This window comes from Balaenoptera borealis, assembly GCF_965194805.1.
Source record: "Balaenoptera borealis genome assembly, chromosome: 15".
NCBI lineage: Eukaryota > Metazoa > Chordata > Mammalia > Artiodactyla > Balaenopteridae > Balaenoptera > Balaenoptera borealis.
This window is the reverse complement of record NC_138871.1, coordinates 89,920,886-89,945,967: the sequence shown is the minus strand read 5'-3', so window position 1 is coordinate 89,945,967 and position 25,082 is coordinate 89,920,886. Positions and strand designations below refer to the sequence as shown.

The following is a 25,082-nucleotide window of genomic DNA, read 5'->3' as shown; positions in this document are numbered from 1 at the left end:
TAAGTACCTTGGCCACAGCCATGCAGATAGAAAGGGTGCAGCCAGGGCTCAGACCCCAGTCCGACGCCCGCCCTGGGAACCCTAAGGCATCGTTCTCAAAGAGCGGCCCTTGGTAACAGCATCACCTGGGAACTTGTCAGGACGGATGCACCTGCACCACATCTGCAGAATGAGAACCGTGTGGGTGGGGCCCAGCACGCTGTGGTTTAGCAAGCGCCAGGTGACGGTGATGCACGCTCAGGTTTGAGACCACTGCTGAATGACGCCCCTCCCCCCCGGAGCCGGCCGCGCGTCTCCATTTCTGCTACTCTGTGAGCTTCTCACCGCACCCTGTGAGGTCAACAGGCAGATCTTATGTTTATTTAATAAACGAAGAAACAAGAGGCTCAGGGAGTTTTAATGACTTGCCCAAAGCCATCTAGTTAGTTTTGGAACTGGAACTTGATCCCAAATCTTCTGGCTCTTAATCTGAAGCCACGAGTAGCACCAACAGGGAATCCAGGGGCAGTAAGGTCAGGGCAGTAGCCAGAGACCTCATTTTGCTGCCTTTAGTCAAGGGGGAGAGAACAAGCACGGGTCCCCTCCAGGGGTCTGGCCCATCGTAGCCAGACGCTGTGATGGCAGCCCCTGGGGCTCCTTGTCGTCTATAAGCCACTCACGGTGTGCTAGGATCCGAGGGCATGCAGGACCTTACTGCTCACACCCTGAGACCGTGAGTTTCGCTCACCACCACAGGAGTTAGACACGCACAAAATCTGGACGCAGATGTGGTTTACCATAGTGTCACCTTCTGATTTCCACCTCGTCACATTTCTCCGTCATCCCACAGCACACAACCCCCGCGCCCACCGTAAGACCAATGCCTGGGTGGGGGGAGCCTCGCCCTGGCGCAGGCAGCACCCAGGCGCCTGTTTTGTAGAGCATTTTAAAATGATAATAAAACCCAACCAAAGTTTCCAAACGCTGTCAGTGACAGATACTCCTCCCAGAAGAAAACCTCTCTTGTTGGTCTAGAAATGGTGTAGTTTCCCATTTTCACTACTAACCTTTTGTGAAAATGAATAAACAGGAACCTCATTTAAAACAACTGCAGCCTGAACAGGAAGAGAATTACCTTGCAACTCCAGCAGGAAGATGGTTGTGACTTTACTACCCAGCAGAAGGGAGGAAGAATTCCTCCTTGCCTGGCAACAGCCCAGCCAATGAGAAGCCACTACACTTCAAACTCCCAGTTTCCTCCAATGGGCTCTTAGTTCAGAAGAGCCCCTCCCAGTTCTCCTACTCCTCTATAAAATACGTTCCCCTCCTCTGTTCCTAGGGCTTGCCTCTAGTTCCCCAAGGGTTGCAAGTTTTCAATTGCAATTCTTTACTGTTCCCAAATAAACGCGTTTTGCTGGTAAAATAACTGGCTGTTTTATTGTTTTAGGTCAACACGTTTCACAAACATTATATTTTACATGGAAGTTAATTCCAAGACCTCCCAGTTATACAGTTGGTTCCAACGCAAGCACACTCAGCTATAATACGTTCACGTGGTTCAGAAGTATAGATCTTGCTTCAGGCATGGTTCGGTCCAACCCCTGGGGCACTGTGTCCTCCTGCATTTAAAAAGTATATTGGAAGTAAAAAAAATGATTGTAAGCCATGACTGTAAACACAAAGAAGTAGGACTTGAACTTCCATTACTTCACTTGTCATTCTACGTCAGCACTTATGTTTAAAATTTAAAACAATGAAAGAGAGCAGTGAGAACTACAAGGTGAAGTATTTTTGTTAAAGTGCAGATTTTAGTTTGTACATTAAAAATTTTACTAAAGTTGATAAATATCATTAAAATTGAAATTTATTCATCTTTTTGAATGTTAATTATTAATTTTAAAAGGACTTCCCTGGTGGCGCAGTGGTTAAGAATCTGCCTGCCAATGCATGGGACACGGGATCGACCTCTGGTCTGGGAAGATCCCACACGCCGCAGAGCAACTAAGCCCATGCGCCACAACTACTGAGCCTGCGCTCTACAGGCCGCAAGCCACAGCTACTGAACCCACGTGCCGCAACTACTGAAGCCTGTGCTCTAGAGCCTGCGTGCTGCAAATACTGAGCCCACATGCTGCAACTACTGAAGCCTGTGCTCTAGAGCCCACGTGCTGCAACTACTGAGCCTGTGTGCCGCAACTACTGAGCCTGTGCTCTAGAGCCCGCGTGCTGCAACTACTGAAGCCCGTGCGCCTAGAGACTGTGCTCCGCAACAAGAGAAGCCACTGCAATGAGAAGCCCACGCACTGCAATGAAGAGCAGCCCCCGCTCGCCACAATTAGAGAGCCCGCGCGCAGCAACAAAGACCCAACGCAGCCAAATAAATAAATAAAAGAGTTTATGGTTTTTTTTTAAAAAAGAAACTAACGATTACTAATGATAATCACATGATTATAATCAGAAATACTTCTGTCGACTAGGGGAGGGTGTAAAGATAATAACCCACCCTGGGCATCAAATGCCCTTGGGAGCCCCTGCCCACCACACTACCGGGTTTCTACTAGTTGTAGAAACAGTCTACCAGCCTGTCCCTCAGCTTGAAGAGCAGTACAAAATGCGCCCCCCCACCTCTGTCGCCCAGAAAACATAGATCAAGTACTGAGCTAACGGCTTTTTACCTGCAATCTTCCTGAGACAATGGACTTTTGTTATTTATTTAACCCATTTACGTGATGCCCTTGAAGATGGTCACCAAGGTCCACCTAACAGGGACCTGTAGACGAGAACAGTGGTAGCAACAGAGTGACACTGAGGATCATTTCTGCAAGGCTTCGTCAAGCAGCTTTCCTGACCTCAGTCCCTTGGCAAGTGGGGGTCAGATTCCCTGAGCGTGGAATTGTGGGGGTCTTGTGGGGCGCTGGGTGTCAGCGCACTTGAGGGGGCCTGGGTGGTGGAAGTGAGGAATTGCAGGTGCAACTCAGTCCCCAATCCTGCTGCTCTCCTGTCCCTGAGCTATGAAGTTCACATATGTTGACTTCAAATTCCAGCTGCACGATTTCTAGCTGTATAAATTTGGTGAGTTGCTTAACGTCTCTGTTCTGTGCTTTGAAAAATGGAGATGACAGGGACTTCCCTGGTGGTCCAGTGGTTAAGAATCCGCCTTCCAATGCAGGGGACCCGGGTTCTGATCCCTGGTTGGGGAACTAAGATCCCACATGCCACAGGGCAACTAAGCCCTCATGCCACAACTACTGAACCCGCGTGCCACAGCTAGAGAGCCCGCACACTGCAAAGAGCCCACGCGCCGCAACAAAAGATCCCGCATGCCGAAACGAAGATCCTGCATGCCTCAACTAAGACCCGACACAGCCAAATAAGTAAATAAATAAAATAAAAATTAAAAAAGAAAAAAGAAATCCAAGGGCTTAGCAGATGAAGAATTCTCAACAGGGTGTCCGAGCTGAATGGTGAACCACAGGGGTACTTTCACAAACACAGCAGGCCATATTCTGCTAAGTGCTTAGAGGATGAAGAATGGCTACTAAAACTAGCCAACTTAGCACAGATTAAAAAAAAAAAATGGAGATGATGCCGCTGTGCACGGTGGCTGTGCATGTCCACTGACTGCACGTGCTCCTCTGACATGGTCGAAATACAGCATGTCCTCAACGGCACACCAGTGCTTTTCGTCCTGCGCATGTTTCATGAAGATTAATGGGAAGAATGATGTTGCTTTTGATGAAATATATTGAAGATGAGCAAATTATCAGTCTATGATAAAAGTCAAAAGTGTAAATATTTCTATAATTTAAATAGTAATATGTGAGCAATTACCTTCTATCTACTGATAGGTCACCGATGTCTAAAGGTCACATATTGTTATATAGGAAGAGTGACCTTGAGACTTTCCAGAAGAAGCCAGTGACCTTGCTTCAATTAAATGCATAATATTCTCACATTCATTTCAGGCTTGCACATTTATTTCACTCACATGCTTCTTATGCTAGCTGATAGAAAATAATAATAAAAACCCTGCCAGCAATAAGTGGAGGGGAGAGAAAAACCTTGTGGTTAAATTCAATCCATTAATTCTTGATCAGACAGGCAGGTCCATAAATTCATTTTACCTTCAAGGACCCATTGGTAACTCTCCTTCTGTCACTTTATTATTATTAACATTGGGAGGTGTGATTTGGAGGGGAAAGAATGACTTTGAAGTCCAGGCTTTCTCACCCAACCAACCTCTAGGCTTTCTGCCTCACAGAGCTGAGATAAAGCATTCCCAACACAGCATCCTTTTTCATGGGGACTTTTATACAATAAAGAAGTAACTTTTTAGGGACTTCCCTGGTGGCACAGTGGTTAAGAATCTGCCTGCCAATGCAGGGGACACAGGTTCGATCCCTGGTCTGGGAAGATCCCATGTGACGCATGCGCCACAACTACTGAGTCTGCGCTCTGGAGCCCGTGAGCCACAACTACTGAGCCTGCGTGCCTAGAACCCGTGCACCGCAATGAAGAGTAGCCCCCGCTCGCCGCAACTAGAGAAAGCCCGCGTGCAGCAACAAAGACCCAAAGCAGCCAAAGATAAATAAATAAATTAATTAATTAATTAAAAAAGAAAAAAAGAAGTAACTTTTTAAAGGAGAACAGATCTTGCTTGTTTAACTGTGCTCCCTGCCCTGGCAGTATTCTGTCCTGGACCAGAACTACCCAGTGTAAAGAATTAATTGGCAGAATTAAATAGAGTTGGGAGACCAGAACGGGGAGCTCGCATGTCCTGCAACAGTGGCAGAGCCCAACAGGAAGAAGGACTCCCCTCCTCTCCAGGCAAGGACTCAGCCAACGAAAAGCCACAGACTGCCTACCACAGCCCTGCTGCCTCCCTCTTCCTCTCCATGAAAGTGCTCTTTCCCTCACCATGCAGGGCTTCCGCGTGGCGCACCACCTCTCTGCTGATCCTGAATAAACCCATCTTTGCTGGAGAAATACCTGGCAGTCTATTTGTTTCAGGTCATCACTTTTCTTGCCCTTACAGGGACTGGAGAAGATTCCCAACACCTCCGGGTGAGCAGACGGGGGTGGTACCCACATTGCCCCATTGGGCTCACTGCTTTTCTTGCTGACCCTGGAGTTTGAAGGTACATCTTTCTCCTGCATCCAAGCTCACGGCCTGTTTGTGTTTGAAGCTCTCCAGGCTTTATTCAGGATCTATTTAAAGGTTTCATCTCTCCAGTTAAGGTCTTGCTCTGTATAAGTTTTCATTTGGCTCTTCGGTCTAATCTTGAGGTCAGACTGTTTCAACCAAAGCTGGCTGAAAATGCTGTTGGCCCAATTCCTTTGGGAAGGGACTGCTTCAGGGGAAGCAGTGCTGGGTTTTCAGCCTTTGGCCTGTCCTTTCAGAAGGGCGGCCTCCTGAAGACGGGCTGAAAAACAGACCTCAGCCAGGCTCCTCCAGGACCACGCTGTCTCCTTACGACTAGCTGGGACTGGCTTGCAAGCTGTTTGAATTGAGCCGTTTGTGCTGTAAACCATTTAAGCTGTTTGAAAATTGTCCTTTACTGGAGAGGAAAACCTCTAGGAAATGGAATCCCAGTTATCTAACTGAGTATTTTGAGGAACCCCCTGTACAGGGACTCCACTGGTTTTATGTTTAAAAACCGCATGCCTCCCTCATGTGTGTTTCTAACTAAATGGACCGATCTGACCAAAGGCAGTCTAGAATGTCAATGGCCCTTATGGGAAACTTTTGAAATCCCAAACCTAATTTCCTCACAACCAAATTGGACTAAAATAGCTCAAAGTTTTCCAAAACTGAGTGGAAAGCTTATTTTAATTGGCATTTTGCGGCTTCCCAACATTATCATGGGTCTAAAATTGTCTCTCTGCAAGATAAGATTTTATGATCAATTGAGGCAACAGTGATTCGAGGAAGAGAAAGTGGCCCAGAAGCCTCAAACTCCTCTTCTTGGCTTCTTGGCCTCAGGCTCCCCTCTGGCACCATCTCGTGTCTCTCCCTCGGCCCTCCTCGTGGCCACACTGCCTGCCTCCACCTCCCTCCTTCCCTTCTGTGCCACCTACCCTCCTCTACACCCTCAGTTCCCTCACACTAGTTCTCTCCTCGAACTTTTCTTTTGCTCTGAAACTCTCCCCACCCCCTCTCCTCTGAACTTGTCAGAAAACGTCCTTTGAAATTAAGCCTTTTGAGGAGCCAAAGTCTAAACCCTTAATTTCATATACTCCCTGGACTAAGGCTGAACGGTGAGCCATAGTCAAAGATTTCCCAAAGTAACCAAAGATTCTCACAGATTTGCTGAGGAATTTAATATAGTCGTTCAAATTTATCAACCTGGTTCCTCTGACTTACATCAGCTCCTTCATAAGCTCATTGGTGAAGGCCAGCCCAGCATTGCATGAAGACCACTGACGGGGAAAATCCTGACAGGTCTCTAGAGTTACAACTGAGGTATCAGCCCACTAACTTACACAGTCAGGCTGGAGCAATCACTAGGCGACTTCACTGAGCAATTCCTAGGGCTTTCCCAAAGCCTATTAATTGGAACAAAACTCAGGCTTGCACACAAAAATCTGATAAATCTGCTCATGAATATTACAATCAACTTCAGATTGTTTTATTTATTTATTTGTTTATTTTATTTTTGGCTGCGTTGGGTCTTTGTTGCTGCGCGTGGGCTTTCTCTAGTTGCAGCGAGCAGAGGCTACTCCTTGTTGTGGTGTGCGGGCTTCTCACTGCGGTGGCTTCTCTTGTTGTGGAGCACGGGCTCTAGGCGCACAGGCTTCAGTAGTTGTGGCTCGCGGGCTCTAGAGCGCAGGCTCAGAAGTTGTGGCGCACTGGCTTAGTTGCTCTGCGGCATGTGGGATCTTCCTGAATCAGGGCTCAAACCCGTGTCGCCTGCATTGGCGGGCAGATTCTTAACCACTGTACCACCAGGGAAGCCCCTCAGATTTTTTTTTTTTTTTTTTAATTCTGGTTTTCCTTCAGATCTTGGGTAGCTTTTAGCTCTATATTGATTAATGGGCTGAACTGGGATTTTTCCCTTCTAGTAAAAAGCACCAGGATGGCATGGGGAACCATGTCCACTCCAGATTTAGTTCCTCTGCAGACCAGCTCTCTCACACTAGGTGAGTCATGTCCAAGCAGGACCCCTAAATTCTTCATCTTCAACTTCAGCAAATGAAGGCTCCTTAACAAAACCAAATACTCCCAGTTTCTGCTATTACTGCGAAGATCCAGGACATTGGAATGGAGACTATTACAAATTTAAGCATTTTAGGTGCCTCCAGTCTTTCTGACATCCTCCCAGTTCTCAATGGGGGGCCCCAAGGAACTGCAGGGGCTCTTCCCAATCCTCCCTCTTAATCAGCTTGGAGAAACATTTCTGCAGATTTGGGATGAATTATTTCTAGTCCTAAAGGACACTGGACCCACACGCTCAGTGCTCAACTTCACTACTTAAACAGCCCCTGCCTCGGAGCACTAAAACAGTTCAAATAGTGGAATCTCTAATGAACCTCAACAGGTTCCTGTGTCTGAATCTATTCCCTTTTGTTTAGACCCTTTGAGAAATACATACCCTTTCAACCTTAGTTCCTCCGCTCCTATCTATTTATTTTGTGAGACTTCTTAAAGAAGTATCATGCCAGAATTTCTTTCTCTCAAAAGGTGGGAATAATTCTAGAATTTGACAGTAGTCATCACAGTAACCAATCAGGAGAATTAATTGACACTTTGACGTCTTTTATTTGTTCCTCTCTGATGATACTAGAGCTGATCCTGAAAACACTGATCGTTTGTCCTATTGAATCAGCTACCAACCTCATTATGGGCAAAATCTCTAACTGATGTTGGCAAAACTCACAGTGAATCTGTCATCAAAATAGATCCCTCAAAAAACTCTTCCCAGAATTGATCAATATTCTAAGTAAAGAAGCCCTTCGAGGCATAAAGCCCAAAGCGCATTACAAATCTCAAGACTTCATTATCCCTTGTACTGGTCCCTGGAACACTCCCTAAGGCCCAGGGTGGAGGTTTGTCCAGGACCTCCAGGCAATAAACAACACTGTTATCCTTCCACATCCTGTTGCTCCTAACCCTCATACATCCATTCCCACCAGAAGTAAATCCTTTACTGTAATTGATTTCTGCAGTGTATCAACTAAAAAATTGCACAACCTAAAAGTTGAGAGTTCTGTTTTAGTTGGCGGACATACTGAGGACTTCAAGCCCGGGAGGCAGCATCTCAAGTAACCCTGACAGAACTGCTCCAAGGAGGTGAGGGGGGAGTTAGGATATACAGGAGTTTTGGAACAAAGGGCACGTTGTAGGAACAAAAGATTACTGATAATAAAAGAAAACGATATCTCAGGTTAAGGAATTTAGCACTTTTTCTATGCATGGGAAGATGCAAGAGTCTGGGCTCACTGACATCATTCCTTTGATATGCACCTCAGCTACCTCAGCTACCTGGGGCCAGTATCTTCTGTTTTCACATGCTGAGTTTCACCTTCCGGAGTGGCTGCAGTCTGATGGCTGCTAGATGGCAGGTATTCTTTGTTTCCTTCCCGAGTTCCCTCAGGGCTCACTGCTCACCTTCGGAGGTGGCTGCAATCGCTGATGACTGTGACATCATTTGTTTACTGATATGGCAGGCAATATTTTATTTCTCAAGTGCATTCTTTAGTATTCCGGTCAATGAAACAGGCCAATACCTTTTCCCCTTCACTTGGAAGAAAAACAATTCACCTGGACAGTAATGTCTCAGGGTTTTACTGAGAGTCCTTATTTCTCACAAATCCTTAAGGCTGATCTGGATGATATAAAATAAAGTTCCCTAAAGGTTCTACTTTGTTGCAATATGTAGATTTGCTTCTTTGCTATCTTTTTCAAGCCTCTTCACAGGAAGATAGAATCTACTTGCCAGAAAGGGATATAAGACTGCCAAAGAAAAATGGCAGTTTTCCCAAACCCAGGTTCGATACTTAGGGCATCTGATATCAGAGCAAGGACTACACTTAGATTCAGACAGGCTTCATGGTGTCATAAGTTAACCAGCTGAGAGGTTTTCTTGGGCCAGCTAGTTACAGCTGAAATTGGATTCCAAATTTCTCTCTTATGGCCAAACTTCTATATGTTTTACTGAACAGTAACAACCCTGACCCAATTTTATGGGAAGAACCAGATGACATGGTCTTCAAGGCCATGAGGAAAAGTTTGCAGAACCCACCTGCCCACGGGCATCCCAGTTATCAGATGCCCCCCTCCTTTCCTTTTTCTACATGAAAAGGAAGGGGAGAAACTCGCAGTGCGGCCAAGATGGCGGGGCAGGAAGGCCCTGAGCTCACCTCCTCCCAAAGGAAGAGCAAAATCACAACTATTTACAGAGAAACTGTCAACGAGAATGACCTGAAGACTAGCACAAAGATTTTCCACAATTAAAGAAATAAAGAAGGAGCCAGAGCGAGACCGGTAGGAGGGGCGGAGATGTGGTACAGTCAAGACCCACACCCCTGGGTAGACAACCACAAAAAGGAGGATAATCCCAATCACAGAGGTTCTCTCCAAGGAGCGAGGGGTCCAAGCCTGGCATCAGCCTCCCCAGCCTGGGGTCCTGCACCGGGACCCAGAACATCTGGGTTTGAAGGCCAGCAGGGCTTGTGTACAGGAGAGGCAGAGGGCTATAGGAAACAGAGGCTCCACTCTTAAAGGGCACACACAAAATCTCACATGCTACAAGTCCCAGAACAGAGGCAGTAGTTTGAAAGGAGTCTGGGTCGAAGCCACTTGCTGCTGATCTTGGAGAGCCTCCCAGAGAGGCAAGAGGCAACCGAGACTCCCCCTGCAGACAAAGATGCTGGTGGCAGCCATTTTGGGGCGCTCATTCTACCACAAGGACATTAGTGCTGACAAGAGCCACTTTGGAGTCCTTCCTCTAGCCTATTAGCGACAGAGGCTTGCCCACCCACCAGCGGGCCAGCATCAGTCCTGGGACCCTCTGAGCCCTACAAGCAGGAGCCCCAGGACCTAGCCCCACCCACCAGTGGGATGGCACCAGCCTGAGGACCCCCAATCCCCAAAGTCAGCTGTGCCAGGACCAGGCCCTACCCACCAGCAGACCAGCAGCCTCTGCATGAGGCAGGGCTACGGGGCAGGGGGTAGCCCTACCTACCAGTGTGCTGACAATGGTCAGCCCTGCTACAACAAAAGAGCCCACAAAGCCCACAGAGGAGGCACCCCTCGAGCATACAGCTCTAGTGAACAGAGGGGAGGGTCCTATAGGAAGGGTCCCTATAGGACGTCTCCTTCATAAGGCTACTTTTCCAAGATTGGGAAATGTAACAGACCTACCTACTACATGGAAATAAAAGTACAGAATTAGGCAAAATGAGGTGACAGAGGAATATGATCCAAACAAAGGAACAAGATCAATCCCCAGAAGAAAAACTAAGTGAAGTGGAGATAACCAATCTACCTGATAAATGGTTCAAGGTAATAATCATAAAGATCCTCAAAGAACTTGGGAGAAGAATGGATGAACACAGTGAGAAGTTTAACAAAGAGTTAAAAAAAGAGAATGAAACAGAGCTGAAGAATACAATACCTAAAATAAAAAATATGCTAGAAGGAAACAACAGTAGATTAGATGATACAGAGGAATGGCTCAGCAAACTGGAAGACAGAGTAGTGGAAACCAACCAAGCTGAACATAAAAAAGAAAAAAGAATTTTAAAAAACTGAGGACAGTTTAAGAGACCTCTGGGACAACATCAAGCATATAAAATTTGCATTACAGGGATGCCAGAAAAGGGGGCAGAGAGCTTATTTGAAGAGATAATAGCTGAAAACTTCCCTAGCTTGGGAAAAGAAATAGACATCCAGGTCCAGGAAGTACAGAGAGTTCCAAACAGGATCAACCCAAAGAGGACCACATCAAGACACATTGTGATTCAAATGGCAAAAAATAAAGATAAAAAGAGAATCTTAAAAGCAGAAAGGGAAAAGCAACTAGTTATGTACAAGGGAACTCTCATAAGACCATCAGCTGACCCTTCAGCAGAAACTTTGCAGGCAAGAAGGGAGTGGCATGATATATTTAAAGTGATGAAAGGAACAAAAACAAGAATACCAGGCAAAGTTATCATTAAGATTTGAAGAATAGATAGAGTCTTATAGACAAGAAAAAGCTGAAAGAGTTTAGCTTAACACCAAGCTGGCTTCACAAGAAATGTTAAAGGGACTTCACTATATATGGCTATACATAAATCTATTGGTAACAACAAACCAAAAATCTACAATAGATACATATGCAAGAAAAGAGAAAAGGAGCCAAACATAACACTAAAATAGTTATTGGATCACAAAGAGAGCAAAAGAAGAGAAAAAGAACAAAAAATAACTACAAAACAAGAAAACAATAAAATGGCAATAAGTACATACCTATTAATAACTACTTTAAATGGAAATGGATTATATGCTCCAATCAAAAGAAATAGGGTAGCTGAATGGATACAAAAACAAGACTCGGGCTCCCCTGGTGGCACAGTGGTTGAGAATCTGCCTGCCAATGCAGGGGACACGGGTTCGAGCCCTGGTCTGGGAAGATCCCACATGCCGCAGAGCAACCAGGCCCGTGAGCCACAACTACTGAGCCTGTGCGTCTGGAGCGTGTGCTCTGCAACAAGAGAGGCCGCAACAGTGAGAGGCCCACGCACTGTGATGAAGAGTGGCCCCCGCTCGCCACAACTAGAGAAAGCCCTTGCACAGAAATGAAGACCCAACACAGCCAAAAATAAATAAATAAATAAATTTAAAATGTCCTTTTTAAAAAAAAAAAAACAAACAAGACTCATTTATATGCTGTCTGCAAGAGACTCACTTCAGATCTAAAGACACATACAGACTGAAAGTGAGGGGATGGAAAAAGGTATTCCATGCAACTGGAAACAAAATGAAAGCAGGAGAAGCAACACTTCAAATCAGACAAGATAGACTTTAACAAAGACTGTAACAAGAGTCAAAGAAGGACATTACATAATGACAAACGGATCAATCCAACATGGGAATATAACAAATGTAAATACATATGCACCCGACATAGGAGCACCTAAATACATAAAGCAAATATTAACAAACATAAATGGAGAAATTAACAGTAACACAATAATAGTAGGGTACTTTAAGCCCACTTACATAAATGGACAAATTATCCAGACAGAAAATCAATAGGGAAACACTGGCTATAAGCAACACATTAGACCAGGTGAAGATATATATGTAGAATATCATCCAAAAGCAGCAGAATACACATTCTTTTCAAGTGCACTTGGAACATTCTCCAGGATAGATCATGTGTAGGCCACAAAACTAGTCTCAATAAATTTAAGAGAACTGAAAACATATCAAGTATCTTTTCTGACCCAAATGGTATGAAACTAGAAATCAAGCACAAGGAAAAACCTGGAAAAACACACAAACACAAAGAGGCTACACAATATGCTATTAAGAACCAATTGTCACTGAAGAAATCAATGAGGACAAATGAAAATGTGACCCCAACAATCCAAAATCTATGGGATGCAGCAAAAGCAGTTCTAAGAGGGAAGTTTATAATGATACAAGCCTACCTCAGGAAACTAGAAAAATGTCAAATGAACAACCAGACCTTACATGTAAAGTAACTAGAAAAGGAAGAATAAACAAAACCCAAAGTTAGTAGAAGGAAAGAAATCATAAAGATCAGAGCAGACATAAATGAAATAGAGACTAAAAAAAATAGAAAAGGTTAATGAAACTAAGAGGTGGTTTCTTGAAAATATAAATAAAATTGATAAACCTTTGGACAGACTCATCAAGAAATAAAAAAGAGATCCCCCTCCCAAAATAAAATCAGAAGTGAAAGAGGAGAGGTTACAACCAACACCACAGAAATACAAAGGATCATGAGGTTACTGTGAACAATTATACGCCAATAAAATGGACAACCTAGAAGAAATTGATAAAATCCAAGAAACATATAATCTCCAAAGACCGAATCAGAAGAAATAGAAAATATGAACAGACCAATGACTAGTAATGAAGTTGAATCAGTAATCAAAAAACTCCCAACAAACATAAGGCCAGGACCAGAGGGCTTCACAGATGAATTATACCAAACATTTAAACGAGTTAAAACCTATCTTCTTGGGCTTCCCTGGTGGTGCAGTGGTTAAGAATCTGCCTGCCAATGCAGGGGACACGGGTTCGAGCCCTGGTCTGGGAGGACCCCACATGCCGTGGAGCAACTAAGCCCGTGAGCCAGAACTACTGAGCCTGCGCGTCTGGAGCCTGTGCTCCGCAACGGGAGAGGCCGCGGCAGTGAGAGGCCTGCGCACCGCGATGAGGAGTGGCCCCCGCTCGCCACAGCTGGAGAAAGCCCTCGCACAGAAACGAAGACCCAACACAGCCATAAATAAATATAAATAAATTTAAAAACAAAAAAACAAAAACAAAAAAACAAAAAACCTATCTTCTTGAAACCATTCAAAAAAATTGAAGAGGAAGGAAGGCTTCCAAACTCATTCGACAAGGCCAGCCTCACTCTGATAACAAAACCAGACAAAGACACTGCAAAAAAAAGAAAATCACAGGTCAGTATCACTGACGAACATTGATTTTTAAAAAGTCATTACAAAATATTAGCAAACCAAATTCAACAAAACATTAAAACAATCATATATCATGATCAAGCGGGTTTTATCCCAGGGATGCAAGGATGGTTCAATATCTGCAAATTAATCAATATGATAGGCCACATTAATGAATTGAAGAAAAATCACGTGATTATCTCAATAGATGCATGAAAAGCTTTTGACAAAATCTGCATCCATTTTTGATAAAAATTCTCAACAAAGTGGGTAGAGAGGGAACATACCTCAACATAATAAAGTCCATATATGATAAGCTCACAGCTAACATCATATTCAAGGGTGAAAAGCTGAAAGCATTTCCTCTAAGATCAGGAACAAGACAAGGATGCCCACTCTCACCACTTTTATCCAACATAATATTGGAAGTCCTAGCCACAGCCATCACAGAAGAAAAAGAAATAAAAGGATTTCAAACTGGAAAGGAAGAAGTAACTGTCACTGTCTGCAGATGACATCACATTATACATAGAAAATCCTAAAGACACCACCAAAAAACCACTAGAACTCACTAGTGAATTCAGTAAAGTTGCAGGATACAATATTAATATACAGAAATCTGTTGTGTTTCTATACAATAACAACAAACTATCAAATAAAATTAAGAAAACAATCTCATTTTACAATCTTATCAAAAAGTATAAAATACCTAGAAGTAAATCTAAGAAAGTAAATATCTGTACTTGGAAAACTATAAGACATTGATGAAAGAAATTGAAGATGACACAAACAAATGGAAAGATATGCTGTGCTCATGGCTTGAAAGAATTAATATTGTTAAATTGTCCATACTACCCAAGGCAATCTACAGATTCACTGCAATCCCTATCAAAATACCACTGGCATTTTTCACAGAACTAGAAGAAACAATTCTAAAATTTGTATGGAAATACAAAGACGCTGAATAGCCAAAACAATCTTATGAAAGAAGAGCAAAACTGGAGGTATCATGCTCCCTGATTTCAAACTATAATACAAAGATACAGTAATCAAAATAGGATGCTACGGGCACAAATTCAGACACGTAGATCAATGGAACAGAACAAAGAGCCCAGAAATAAACCCACACTTACATGGTCAATGACTCTATGACAAATGAGGCAAGAATACACAATGTGGAAAAGACAGCCTCCAGACCCAAGTTTGGTTCCGTAAAAGAAGCAACTTAATTGTCCACTGGTAGATCAATGAATAAAGAATATGTAGTATATATAAACTTGACTCTCTGGAAGCTAGGGGAAAACACCTTGCTGGTATTCCTGCAATGAATGCTGCCCTTAAAGGGGCAAGAGCAGCCAAACCTCTGTCATGGTCCAAAGTGCTATTTCCCCAAATGATAATTTAGAAAAACTGGCTAGAGAGGCCCAACAGTTGGCTTCAGAAAAGGAAAAATAAGATAGGAAATTCAACAATTATTGATTTGATAAAAAGATAAAGTTCTGGTTTGGAGCAAATAACAACCTAGTTCTACCAGAGACTCTAAAATTCCCATTCCTGGGACTTCCCTGGCAGTCCAGTGATTAAGACTCTGCACTTCCACGGCAGGAGGCACAGGTTCCATCCCTGGTCAGGGAAATAATATGCCACATGCTGTGCGGCGCGGCCAAAAAAAAAAAAATTCCCATTCCTCACCATTGTACATGCATTTAGCCATTGGTATACTGACAAAATGATAGATGTTAGATGATAGCTAAATGAACACATTTAAAGAATTTTGGAGACTGAGTTGTTGAAGTTCTTTCCATTAACTGGAGGTTAAATAAACTCTTGTGTCTTCTGTCTAGCTGAAAACTACCCTGTTCTATGACCTTAGAACTATTAGTTGTTAGGATGTCAAGATTCCCAAAGTGGGGACTTCCCTGGTGGTCCAGCAGGTAAGACTCCGCACTCCCAATTCAGGGGGCCTGGGTTCGATCCCTGGTCGGGGAACTAGATCCCACATGCATGCTGCAACTAAGAGTCCACATGCCACAACTAAAGACCCTGCATGCCATTATGAAGATCCCGCATGCCACAACTAAGACCTGGCACAGCCAAAATACATAAACAAACAAATAAATAAATAAATATCTTTAAAAAAGATCCTCAAAGTGAAAACAATCTCAAATGATTGACCCAAACTCTCTATCAGAGAAATTTCAATACACACCAGAATGAGACATAATGTGGAACAAAGCAAACAAACTGCAAATCCTACTAGAAAATTTTTGAGTTTTATTAAGCAATTGTGAAATTGAGTTCCCCCAAAACTGAGTTCCCCTGCTGAGTTTATGATTAACCTCTTCATTTAAAACTTTATTCTCTTTCTTGTCCCATCCCCTGCTCCCTTCAGGATGGAAAAGAGTCAAAGAAAAGGGGGAAGTGAAACCGAGCAGGCCCAGTAGAGGCCTTCCCAATGACAGACCTGTTTGTGTCCTCGCTTATTATTAATTGGGAAGAGAGGCTATGGAAATACACTGTGACCTCCTAGGCTCCTACATGTGGAACAAAGAACAGGCCCTAGCAGTTAATATTTGGGGAAGTAAAGAATGCAGAAACAAAGATAGGACAGTCAGGCAGGAGAACATCCATAACTTAAAAAATATATCAGTCACAAGAACTCCCAGTTCTGTTTCAAAGGTAAAGATAAGTCTGACGCACATTCTTAAGTTGTTTTGCGGATACTAAAACCCCAACCAGGTGGAGGAAGTTGACTGTATGCTGACCACCGGCATGCGTGCTGACTGCCGGCATGCAGCCCCAAGATTGAATGGAACCAGAAAGTTGATGATGTTGACTCCTAAAATGCCACCCTGTTACCTCACCACTGACCAATCAAAAGGACATGCATGAGTCGATTACGCACCCCTTAACCCTCTCCCTCACTCTGTCTTTAAAAACCTTTCCCTGAAATCCATCGGGGAGTTTGGTTCTTTCACTCATGAGCCACCCATTCTCCTTGCTTGGTGTCTGCAATAAATGCTGTACTTTCCTTCACCACAACCAGGGGTCAGTAAATTGGCTCTGCTGCACGCAGCTGACCGGACCCAAGTTTGGTTCAGTAACAATTGTATGATTTATATTAATATTGAATTGTTATTTTTTTTTAGATTTATTTTATTTATTTTTGGCTGTGTTGGGTCTTCGTTCTGTGCGCAGGCTTTCTCTAGTTGTGGCGAGCGGGGGCTACTCTTCATCGTGGTACACGGGCTTCTCATTGTGGTGGCTTCTCTTGTTGCGGAGCGCGGGCTCTAGGCGTGCGGGCTTCAGTAGTTGTAGTACGTGGGCTCAGTAGTTGTGGTTCATGGGCTCTAGAGCGCAGGCTCAGTAGTTGTGGCGCACACAGCATGTGGGATCTTCCCGGACACGGGCTCGAACCCGTGTCCCCTGCATTGGCAGGCGGATTCTTAACCATTGCACCACCAGGGAAGCCCTGAATTGTTATTTTGAATTTGTTCTCCCATACTGCCAGATAAAGCAAGTAAGTAATTGCATTTACATGTTTAGGTAAATTGTGCTTTCATGTTTAACGTGTTTATTGTAAAAGGAGATACAATTATATAATCAAGGATATTAAAAGGAACTGTTCTGTTAGAACTGGACTGGAAATATCAATATGAACTCATGGCTTTATATGAAAAAACTATTGTAAAAATGCATCTTTTCTAGCCCTGCCTACTGAAGTGGTGTAAGAGGACCTCCATGATGCACCCTAGTACTGAAATTCCAGCCTCCAATATCACTTTTTAATAAAAGGAATCAAGGCTCTTTGGAGAAAAGGCTAATCCCACGTCGGAGACAGAATAGTACAAAATGAGCTTGGAACACCTCCTTATGCCAGAAGGTGAGAAGATGCTTAGAGATTAATGGCAATCACAGGACACGGAAACTGATTTAAAAGGGGCTCCTTCTGGCTCAAACTGAGTAAGACAACTTGAACATTGAAGGAGAATAGTGGCTGAGGTTGGTTGTTATAAAGTGAATACAAGTCAGGAGTCCATGATGATACACCAGAAAAAGGTTAACAAAGTACCTTAAAAGCCAGAGAATAAGATCATATTTCTCTTGAGGCTTGTTACTCAATCACCGTATTACTGACTTACTTACTGTACAGTTAAAGAATAAAGAAACTAGCAAATGCATAAAAACCAGTTAGCAGGTATTTTCTTTCTTTTTTTAAAAATTTATTTATTTTTGGTTGTGTTGGGTCTTTGTTGCTGCGCTTGAGCTTTCTCTAGTTGCGGCGAGCAGGGGCTACTCTTCGTTGTGGTGCACGGGCTTCTCATTGCCGTGGCTTCTCTTGCTGTGGAGCACTGGCTCTAGGCACACGGGCTTCAGCAGTTGTGGCGCACGGGTTTAGTTGCTCCGCGACATGTGGGATCTCCCCAGACCAGGGCTCGAACCCATTTCCCCTGCATTGGTAGGCGGATTCTTAGCCACTGCGCCACCAGGGAAGCCCAGCAGGTATTTTCTAACATAAATATCAGTAGAATAAGTTGTGACTGTGAGACTAAAAGCACCTATTTTTTTTTTGAATTTTATTTTTTTTATACAGCAGGTTCTTATAAGTTCTCTATTTTATACATATTAGTGTATATATGTCAATCCCAATCTCCCAATTCATCCCCCCCACCACCATGGTTTTCCCCCCTTGGTGTCCGTACGTTTGTTCTCTACATCTGTGTCTCTATTTCTGCCTTGCAAACCGACTCATCTGTACCATTTTTCTAGATTCCACATATATGCGTTAATATACAATATTTGTTTTCTCTTTCTGACTTACTCCACAAGGTATGACAGTCTCTAGGTCCATCCATGTCTCTACAAATGACCCAATTTCATTCCTTTTTATGGCTGAGTAATATTCCATTATATATATGTACCACATCTTCTTTGTTCATTCGTCTCTTGATGGACACTTATGTTGCTTCCATGACCTGGCTATTGTAAATAGTGCTGCAATGAACAGTGGGGTCCATGCATCTTTTTGAATTATGGTTTTCTCTGGGTATATGCCTAGTTGTGGGACTGCTGGGTCATATGGTAATTTTGTTTTTAGTTTTTTTTTTTAATAAATTTATTTTATTTATTTAGTTTTGGCTGCATTGGGTCTTTGTTGGGATGCGCGGGCTCCTAATTGCGGTGGCTTCTCTTGTTGTGGAGCACGGGCTCTAGAAGTGCAGGCTTCAGTAGTTGTGGGCCATGGGCTCAGTAGTTGTGGTGCATGGGCTCAGTGGTTGTGGCTCACAGGCTCTAGAGTGCAGGCTCAGTAGTTGTGGCACATGGGCTTAGTTGCTCTGTGGCATGTGGGATCTTCCTAGACCAAGGCTTGAACCCATGTCCCCTGCATTGGCAGGTGGATTCTCAACCACTGCACCACCAGGGAAGCCCTATTTTTAGTTTTTTAAGGAACCTCCTTACTGTCCTCCATAGTGGCTGTATCAATTTACATTCCCACTAACAGTACAAGAGGGTTCCCTTTTCTCCACATCCTCTCCAGCATTTGTTGTTTGTAGATTTTCTGATGATGCCCATTCTAACCAGTGTGAGGTGATACCTCATTGTAGTTTTGATTTGCATTTCTCTAATAATTAGTTATGTTGAGCAGGTTTTCATGTGCCTCTTGGCCATCTGTATGTCTTCTTTGGAGAAATGTCTATTTAGGTCTTCTGCCCATTTTTGGATTCAGTTGTTTGTGTTTTCAATATTGAGCTGAATGAGCTGTTTATATATTTTGGAGATTAATCCTTTGTCCGTTGATTCATTTGCAAATATTTTTTTCCCATTCTGAGGGTTGTCTTTTCATCTTGTTTATAGTTTCCTTTGCTGTGCAAAAGCTTTTAAGTTTCATTAGGTCCCATTTGTTTATTTTTGTTTTTATTTCCATTACTCTAGGAGGTGGGTCAAAAAAGATCTTGCTGTGGTTTATGTCAAATAATGTTCTTCCTATGTTTTCCTCTAAGAGTTTTATAGTATCTGGTCTTACATTTAGGTCTTTAATCAATTTGGAGTTTATTTTTGTGTATGGTGTTAGGGAGGGTTCTAATTTCATTCTTTTACATGTAGATCTTCAGTTCTCCCAGCACCACTTATTGAGGAGACTGTCTTTTCTCCATTGTATATCCTTGCTTCCTTTGTCATAGATTAGTTGACCATAGGTGTGTGGGTTTATCTCTGGGCTTTCTATCCTGTTCCATTTATCTTTATTTCTGTTTTTGTGCCAGTACCATATTGTCTTGATTACGTAGTTTTGTAGTATAGTCTAAAGTCAGGGAGTCAGATTCCTCCAGCTCCGTTTTTCCCCCCTTAAGACTGCTTTGGCTATTCAGGGTCTTTTGTGTTTCCATACAAATTTTAAGATTTTTTTGTTCTAGTTCTGTAAAAAATGCTATTGGTAATTTGATAGGGATTGCATTGAATCGGTAGATTGCTTTGGGTAGAATAGTCATTTTCACAATATTGATTCTTCCAATCCAAGAACATGGTATATCTCTCCATCTGTTTGTGTCATCTTTGATTTCTTTCATCAGTGTTTTATAGTTTTCTGAGTACAGGTCTTTTACCTCCTTATGTAGGTTTATTTCTAGGTTTTGTTCTTTTTTTTTTTTAGAAATTTATTTATTTTTATTTATTTATTTTTGGCTGTATTGGGTCTTCGTTTCTGTGCGAGGGCTTTCTCTAGTTGTGGCAAGCGGGGGCCACTCTTCATCGTGGTGCGCGGGCCTCTCACTGTCGCGGCCTCTCTTGTTGCGGAGCACAGGCTCCAGATGCGCAGGCTCAGTACTTGTGGCTCACGGGCCCAGCCGCTCCGCGGCATGTGGGATCCTCCCAGACCAGGGCTCGAACCCGTGCCCCCTGCATTGGCAGGCAGACTCCCAACCACTGCGCCACCAGGGAAGCCCGGTATTTTATTCTTTTTGTTGCAATGGTGAATGGGATTGTTGCCTTAATTTCTCTTTCTGATCTTTCATTGTTAGTGTATAGGAATGCAAGAGATTTCTGTGCATTAATTTTGTATCCTGCAACTTTACCAAATTCATTGATTAGCTCTAGTAGTTTTCTGGTGGCATCTTTAGGATAGTATCATGTCATCAGCAAACAGTGACAGTTTTACTTCTTCTTTTCCAATTTGTATTGCTTTTATTTCTTTTTCTTCTCTGATTGCCATGGCCAGGACTTCCAAAACTATGTTGAATAATAGTGGCGAGAGTGGACATCCTTGTCTTGTTCCTGATCTTAGAGGAAATGCTTTCGGTTTTTCACCATTGAGAATGATGTTTGCTGTGGGTTTGTCATGTATGGCCTTTATTATGTTGAGGTAGGTTCCCTCTATGCCCACTTTCTGGAGAGTTTTTATCAAAATGGGTGTTGAATTTTGTCTTATTCTTCAATTTGTTAATATGGTGTAGCACATTGATTGACTTGCGTATATTGAAGAATCCTTGCATCCCTGAGATAAATCCCACTTGATCATGGTGTATGATCCTTTTAATGTGTTGTTGGATTCTGTTTGCTAGTATTTTGTTGAGGATTTTTGCATCTATATTCATCAGTGATATTGGTCTGTAATTTTCTTTCTTTGTAGTGTCTTTGTCTGGTTTTGGTATCAGGGTGATGGTGGCCTCATAGAATGAGTTTGGGAGTGTTCCTTCCTCTGCAATTTTTTGGAAGAGTTTGAGAAGGATAGGTGTTAGCTCTTCTCTAAATGTTTGACAGAATTCACCTGTGAAGCCATCTGGTCCTGGACTTTTGTTTGTTGGAAGATTTTTAATCACAGTTTCAATTTCATTACTTGTGATTGGTCTGTTCATGTTTTCTATTTCTTCCTGTTTCAGTTTTGGAAGGTTATACCTTTCTAAGAATTTGTCCATTTCTTCCAGGTTGTCCATTTTATTGGCATAGAGTTGCTTGTAGTAGTCTCTTACGATGCTTTGCATTTCTGCTGTGTCCATTGTAACTTCTCCTTTTTCGTTTCTAATTTTATTGATTTGAGTCCTCTCCCTCTTTTTTTTGATGAGTCTGGCTAAAGTTTTATCAATTTTGTTTATCTTCTCAAAGAACAAGCTTTTAGTTTTATTGATCTTTGCTATTGTTTTCTTTGTTTCTATTTCACTTATTTCTGCTCTGATCTTTATGGTTTCTTTCCTTCTACTAACTTTGGGTTTTGTTTATTCTTCTTTCTCTCGTTCCTTTAGGTGTAAAGTTAGATTGTTTGAGATTTTTCTTGTTTCTTGAGGTAGGCTTGTATAGCTATAAACTTCCCTCTTAGAACTGCTTTTGCTGCATCCCATAGGTTTTGGATCGTCGTGTTTTCATTGTCATTTGTCTCTAGGTTTTTTTTTTTTTTTAATTTATTTTTATTTTTATTTTAGTTTTGGCTGTGTTGGGTCTTCGTTTCTGTACGAGGGCTTTCTCTAGTTGTGGCGAGCGGGGGCCACTCTTCATCGCGGTGCATGGGCCTCTCACTTCCGCGGCCTCTCCTGTTGCGGAGCACAGGCTCTAGATGCGCAGGCTCAGTAGTTGTGGCTCACGAGCCCAGTTGCTCCTTGGCATGTGGGATCTTCCCAGACCAGGGCTCGAACCCGTGTTCCCTGCATTGGCAGGCAGACTCTCAACCACTGCGCCACCAGGGACGCCCTCTCTAGGTATTTTTTGATTTCCTCTTTGATTTCTTCAGTGATCTCTTGGTTATTTAGTAACGTATTGTTTAGCCTCCATGTGTTTGTTTTTTACATTAAAAACATCTATTAAATGTACACATGCAACATTCTCTCAGGTTCCAAGTTTTAAAAGTTCAGCACATGCCATGAAGGTTATGAATAAGAATCTAGGCAGCCTCTGTCCTAAATCTGTTAGTAGATAAATCAATCAACTGGTCTTCAGGTTGGTAAGTAGTTTTCAGTCCGGGAAGATCTAGAATTTTGTATAGAAATGTCTATGAGAGTTAGACCCATTGTACAAATAACTTTCAGTCAAGGGAGAAAGAGTACATACTTGGTCTTTCTCTCATAACCATATGTAAGGGATAGTTTGGTCTGTTTAGAGTGACAGCCCATTGGCAGTTATTTGAAATATATATCTGAGTAATAGATTTAGACTAATGATTTTTAGGTGAAACCTAGTTTTAGTATTGGTATATCTAAAGAAAGCTTTAGGTTCTTTAATATATGTTAATTGGATTTACAAGAAGTTGTTAGTTTTTAAGAAAGTTTTGTTACACAATTGTTTCTTGAAATACTAAAAGAAATGCTTAAAGTGACGAAGATGCTGCATCTGTTCCCTTGGAAAAAGGAGGAACAACCTGAAATATGGGCACTTGACTCTATTCCTCATCAGCTGTACACAGGCCACTGGACAGAGGCCACCTCGACCTCTGCTCACAGCGTCCAGGTCAGCCTGGGTTGGTGTCCTGGGGCCCCTCAATTCTCCCTCATGCCCTTGTCCAGATGCTCACTCAGTAGCATTCTTGGGGGTAGGGAGAAAGGACAAAATACCTTTTTAACATTTGGGTTTGCAGCTGGATTTCCTAATACAGCCATTTTTCATTGCATGCTTCACCTACTTGCACCACTTTAAGGCTTTCCTGACCTTCCCGGTCAGCAGGCATGTCTTAGTTGTAATGTGCCTATTCCTTCCACAGCCAAGGCTTTCCCCTGCAGGAAAACTAATGCAGCCTGAGGCTAGGAGGGAAGAAAGGCATCATTATGTTGCTTCTGTGACTGATGCCAGCAATTGAGCAGGGCCCTGAGTGTGCAGGAAAATGGCTGTCATTAAGCCTCTGCACATGCTGTGCCTTTCAGAGTGGACATGGAGTTAACTTCATGCCTGGATGAACAATGCAGTACAATTACATCTAATACTGATGTAGCAAGCGGGGATGACCTCTCCCTTGGTCGCCCTTTGGTTATTTCCATTTGCAAAGGGCTTACAAGACAATGGATTGAGGTACTTGTTAGAAGTTGATATATTGACAGTGATGCCAATTTAATAACCAACTGTAAGGTAGATGTGGGCTATTTATGCTCAATTAGCTAACGAAGGTGTTGCTGTATTCCAGTATGGCAAGGACTCTGTGTTCATAACGGCACCTCTCCTGAATAAACAACTTAGAACTGTATTTCAGTTAGGCAGAGGCCTAAGCAAAATTTGACTCCAGTGCCTCCAATCTATACTTTTTCTATATTTCTTTTCTCCTGTTGTTGAAAACCTCTCCTTTCTAGGTATGGAGTGACCTTCCTCTGACCTCTGGAAGGTCAAATCTTCCTAAAGAAGGGGTGCTTTGCTGCCCTCCCTAACAGACTCCACTCTCCCAATCACTGCCCAAATGCTCTCTTATACCTCATTTATCATGTCCCTGCTCTTCTGCTAAACTAACCCTGGGGGTACATGCTCTGTTTCCAGGTAGTACTTTCATTCTTACAGGAACTGGAAATAATGTATTGACTTGAAGGTTCCCCGTGAAACCTACTTAAAAAGGTATCTTTTACTGTTATGAACATTAAAAGGATAGTAAGGGGATATTATGAACAATTCTACTTGCATAAATTCAACAATTTAAATGAAATGGACCAATTCCTCTAAAAGCACAAACTGCCAAATCTCATCCAATATGAAAGAGATAATTCGAATAACCTTGTAACTATTAAGGAAATTGAATTCATAATAGTAAAAACCCTGGAAAAAGAAATCTCCAGGCGCTGATGATTTCATGGCAGAATTCAACCAAATGCTTGAAGAATTAACACCAATTCTACACAATTTTTTTCTGAAAATAAAAGACGAGGGAGCACTTCCCAACTGATTTTATGATGCTCGTATTAACCTAATACCAAAACCTGACAAAAACAGTACAAAAAAGAAAACTACAGACCAATGTCCCTTGTGAACATAGACATAAAAAAACCTCATAAGAAATGTTAGTAAATGGAACCCAGTAATATGACAAAGAATTATATCCTATTTCCAACTGGGGTTTATTCCAGACATTCAAGGTAGGTTCAATATTTGAATATCAATTAATGTAGTCTACAATATTAACAGGCTAAAAAGAGAAACTCACGTGATTAATCAATGCATAAAATGCATAATCCCATTTATGATAAAAACTCTTAGAAAATAGGGATGGGAGGGAACTTCCTCAATAAATAAAGATAAAGAACATCTATGGAAACCTAAGGTGAACATCATATACTTACTGATGAAAGACAGAATGCATTCCCCGAGGGATGGGGAACAAGGCAAGGATGTCCTCTCTCACCACTCCTCTCATCAAAGTACTGGAAACCAGAAAGTACTTTACTGAAGGCACTTTTGGAGTGCTGCTTTGGTGGAGTGGCTGACACTGAAGCCGGATTGAAAAGGCATGTAGAGCATTGAGATGGAAATGGTTCATCAAGGGGGTTCAGAATGGCTGCCCAGATAAGACT

General features: G+C 42.6%; 1 long non-coding RNA gene across 1 annotated transcript; it reads right to left on the bottom strand.

The window, feature by feature from the left end:
* Window positions 1–5,964: 5,964 nt before the first annotated feature.
* Window positions 5,965–11,797, bottom strand: LOC309611924. Its single transcript, XR_014234843.1, has 3 exons — window positions 11,238–11,797; window positions 10,090–10,296; window positions 5,965–10,018 (listed from the first exon to the last, which is right to left on the bottom strand). It is a non-coding gene; the product is annotated as an uncharacterized lncRNA (long non-coding RNA).
* Window positions 11,798–25,082: the final 13,285 nt, after the last annotated feature.